Source organism: Micropterus dolomieu, linkage group LG03 (genome assembly GCF_021292245.1).
Source record: "Micropterus dolomieu isolate WLL.071019.BEF.003 ecotype Adirondacks linkage group LG03, ASM2129224v1, whole genome shotgun sequence".
Taxonomy (NCBI): Eukaryota; Metazoa; Chordata; class Actinopteri; order Centrarchiformes; family Centrarchidae; genus Micropterus; species Micropterus dolomieu.
Genome location: NC_060152.1, coordinates 10,769,783 through 10,774,596, shown reverse-complemented (window position 1 = coordinate 10,774,596; position 4,814 = coordinate 10,769,783). Strand labels below are relative to the sequence as shown.

Below are 4,814 nucleotides of genomic sequence, written 5' to 3'. Positions count from 1 at the left end.
ACCGAGATAAGAAGCGACATTAGCATTTGATTGGAGTGGTGTTTGTGGACACCTCTCCTTTTAGCTCTGTTTTGGTCTCCTCCAACTCTTTTGGGAAATGTCTGGCTCGTAAGCTGCTAAATGTTCGACTGTGTTCACCATCTAGTAGCTAACTTTTTCTGTCTGGCGCTGGGAAGGTGGCGTACAGCGGATTTATCATAGGTTTGTTGTGCTGAAAACATCTGTCTACTGCGGCTAAAAATGAGATTGAAGAGAGTTGTGATAGTGAACTAAACCCTTTGCAGGCCATTAAACCAAAACAACAAGTTAAGGGAGAATAAAAAGCTAAGCAGAACTCTGGGGAACTGCAGCTGGTGATAATTTTCTGTGGGTTTGTCACCACGAGCAATTTCTTAAATATTATACATCATAGTTACTTCATCTATTAGTATAGAAATATTGATTAGTGCAGCTTTGAAGATTGGAAATCAGGGTTGGATATGAAAACAAAAAAAGAACATTAACATAATCACAATCCTACATTCTCTTTAACTGTAAATTTGCTTTACCTCTTGGAAGTCAAATACACCTGTTGTTTTCAAACAATCCATTAAAAACTGCTTGCCAACATGCTGCTGCAAAAGATAGGCCGGAGCTTCTGGCTTATTGCTGCCAATGCTGCTGAGGGAAAAATGTACACTGGCATTTTTAGTTTAGAGTTTCACAGTTCTCTGTGGATAAAACAAACATTGGAACATCATCACCAGAATATCTTGCACCATCTCTGTATCTACATTATTCCATTCACCTCTTCTGTACTGTGGTAGCTGCAGCTGTCTCAACAGTTGACATCTGAAAACAATGTATGAATACCAGTATTATTAAGTGGATGGTTTGTGATTTGAATGAACAGACCCTTTAAGTATTACTATAAAGTCTGTCATATGAAAGGTTTCTGTTTTTTTCTTTTGGTTTCTTGCCTAATGCATAAGACATAGTTGTTAGCAGATGAGTAATTCCTCTCACATTTCCTTTGCACAGCCCATCCCTCCAGTTATTTTCTCACCACTGCTCTTGGTCAGAGGAATTTTTATGGGAGATCAGTAATATAAAAAGACTCTTACATGCTCCCCACACACAAAGCTAAGCCCAGTGATTACTGTTTAAGTGTGATTTAGGCCTAACATTACTGACCTGTTGACTTGAGGTCTGCAAAGTACAGCCTATCAAAGCGCTGCTGAAACTCTGGAAGAACCTGTAATGAGGCCTGTGAGAGATGCCAAGTGGTTGGAAACCGAAGCATACCTGCTGCTGGCTGAGACACATGGCAGTCTAGCGAGCCAGGTTTAAGGATTATTGGCTTTAAAGTTAACTGGATGCTAAATGTTAAACTTTTCATTTTAACACAGATGCTTCTATTACATTTAAAAAACATTGTGCAATAAAAGAGCTAAAAAGTCTGATAAATCTATGCACTTAATATAGCTTGACCATGTTATTTGTGGTTAATGGTGACTAAATATGGCATCTGGCTACATCATCATAAATCTGTAGGGCTATAAGGCAGGAAGAAGCCTCCTAATATTTCTGATTTGTATAATACTTTTTAATATTTTGTCTAACTTATATAAAAATGATGGCTATAGAAACACCTCTCAGTATACTGCAATATTCATACACATACGTTTTCTGATGAATATGATTTGTTTTGTGATTCTGCTTCATTTACAGCATTGTTGACATTGAAAACATTATTCCTCTTAGTCATCAACAGGGTAGAATAATGAGGATGCTGGCAGAATATGCCTGTCAAATTATTTATTCACAGTCACTGCTTTTTTACAGTTCTGATGTCACATGGAAGGAAGTAGAGTTATTACAACTTATTAATGTTACCATATATTTCTTACACCATAAATTATTGTGCCACCTTGAGACCAACGTTGTAGCTTTCTGTATTTATGTTGCTAATGATGAATGCCAGAAATAAAACTTGCATTACTTTACAAATTTAAGGCAGAGCCTTTTGCAGAGATTCCACTATAGAATAATTACCTGGTAGTTATCATATTATGAAGAACCAGTGTGAACAAAAAGGCATACAAGTTGAGTCCTATAATTTGCCGACAATCAGGCGTGATGTTAGTTTTTACCTGAAATCGGCTTGTCACTCTGCATCATGACAAATTTGGGGAATCATCTCAAACATCCACAATAACTGACATAATGTTTTGAGAAAACTGAAATGGCTTGAGTGGCAGTAGTGAATATTCAAATTAAAACTTGATATTCTTCAGAGACCAGTAGCAGGGCTGTGCGACTGAAACATCAAATAGAAATACAGGAACCAATTCTCTCACCCATTTCCTCCCCAAAATGTAGAAGCAGGATTTAAATATTTGGTCATTCAGCCAACGCAAAGCCGACACAGATTTCGACAATAAGCTCATGTACATGTCCAGTGTTTCCTTTTTGGATTACCATTTTGCATCAAGTATTAAATCGCATTTGTTGAGTACAATGGATAAATTATTTCATCATCATTTCCACCATGGTAATAACTGCTAGTATAATCAGTGTAATTGCTATTTGAAGAGTTGCAGTGATATAAATAGAGCTGCAGCGGTTGATCGAATAATTGATTAGTTGTCAACTATTAAATAAATCTCCAACTATCTGATAATTGATTAATCGGTTTGAGTCATGTTTTTAAGAAAAGTGATCCGTTTCCAGATGAAACTGTTAACCCCTAAAAATGATGGCTGATTTGACAAAATAATCTCAACTCAAGGTTCACTTACCATAATTTTCTGGAGATTAAAACTGCATCTCAGGGTTTTAATAAGTGAATGGAGTTTGCAAAGATGGCATCAGTCAACCAAAACCAACCAAAAGAAGAAGTCAAAGTTGATCAGGAGTTGACGGACATCTGGAGGATGAAGGCCATTTACATCCAGTTCCAAAGAGCATCCCTCAACAGAAGGCCAATATATGACCACCTCTTACCACTGTAAAAACAGTACTTCCCTTAGGTCATGAGATAAGACCTGAGTAATGCTGAAACGATTCATCAAGAAAATCAAGTAACTCGATTACTAAAAAGCATTGAATGAATCATCAAAGCGTAAAGCTTCCTTTAATCCATATAACTATATACAGTGCAGTGTTTTGCAAAGACAATTATTACTGTCGCACAACGCACTTACCCTGTGGAGAGGATGTGATTTGATGGCGCGGTTTGCAAAATGGAGGAAGAGAGAAACAAAGTTAACGTAATCATGATTGCTTGTTGAGATGAAGGCTAGCAAAGGTAAAGCACAATTCTAGCAAAGCACCAAACGTTCAGCCACCGAAGTTAATCGGCCAAAAATATTTTAAAAAAAGCACTTTTAGTGTTTGGCCTAATAAGTCAACAGACCGAATAAATTTTACCAAACAATTACATTGACATGTCGGCAGTGAGGAGGCATTGGTGACACTGTTCTGCTTAATTGTCTCTTTGCACATCCACTCCCATCTATTCATGTAATTTACTTTAACAGACCCTCTTAGGCCATGAACTCACCACCATAGTCTCTCCAAATCCTGTGGGAAACGCTGAGTAAAAAGAACATTGTGCAATAAAATAAATGGAAAAAAATCTAAAATACCTTGTTCGGTATTCTGGAAAGTTTTCGGACATAAATTTTCATTTCGGTGCATCTAGGGCTGCACGATTTGAAGAAAAAGTGATATTGCGATTATTGTGGACAATTTTGCTATTTGCGATGCGATTATAATGAAACAAATGGTAGGCTACTATGAGTCTACATGCTTAATTATCAAGGAATACGGGAAATACTGACAGTTTCAAATGTGTATTTCTCAACTTGAATAAAGTTAAACAAAAAACAATATTTCTAACAATAACAAGTAAAACAGATGTAAAACAGAACAAGAGGAGCAAGTTGCTCAACAGAGGAGGCGGCTAGAAGCAGCAAATAGACACTGCAGAGTCTCTATCCACAACCTGGAGGAGGAACTGTACATGAGTGTTTTAAATAAAGAGTATACTGTTTAGTTAATAGTTTATTGTTAGTATAACAATAATATATTAAATTAGAATTAGAATACATTCATTAGAATTTTATATAGTCTAAAAGTATACTTTTTTAACCACTAGTTAATTTCTCTGGGTTGTTTTTAATTCATTAAATCCTTGTGTAAGCAAGATGCTCTACATTGGTCTCTAATTTATTAATGCTAAGTACTAACTTGACAATAATCAGCACGTCGGCTCTGTGAAAAGTTGAACAACAAAAGGCACAGTTACATCGAATGTTAAATGGCAGCGAGCCAAACCCAAACCTTCCTTATCTTCTCCTAGTTTTCTTCTGTCTTAGCCTACTGCTTCAGCTGCAGTTGATCTCTTTTCTTGGGATTTGTTCATTGAGTAATAGTAGTAATACCAAAGTGTCATCTTGTCACAAGATCTCTGACGTAATTGCTGACGTAATCTGCACTCTGCGCATGCGTTGGCGTCTGTAGCCACCTGTCGGAAGCTCCGTCTTGAACCGGACTCTTATCCAGTTTTAATCCACTTTTTTCGTTACATTTTTTATATCCTTTTATTTAACTTAACTTTATTTAAGTTTTACGTGGGTTAAGGATTTTAGTCATCCGACATGGATTTTAAGATAGATGACCGTAAAAACGCGATCAACGCTACTGATCGCAACAAAGCTCCGGTGACTATGCAAGCCGAGATAACTCTGCCCCTTGAGGACTGCTCACTCCTTAAGAAAGCGAACAAGAAGATTGCTGACCTTATGGAAGACATCCGACGACTTTCAGAG

The 4,814-nt window shown here is 37.0% G+C and overlaps 1 long non-coding RNA gene across 1 annotated transcript; it reads right to left on the bottom strand.

The window, feature by feature from the left end:
- Window positions 1-579: 579 nt before the first annotated feature.
- Window positions 580-2,967, bottom strand: LOC123967914. The gene is made up of 3 exons (XR_006824374.1): window positions 2,781-2,967; window positions 788-831; window positions 580-660 (listed from the first exon to the last, which is right to left on the bottom strand). It is a non-coding gene; the product is annotated as an uncharacterized LOC123967914 (long non-coding RNA).
- Between the last annotated feature and the right edge of the window lie 1,847 nt (window positions 2,968-4,814).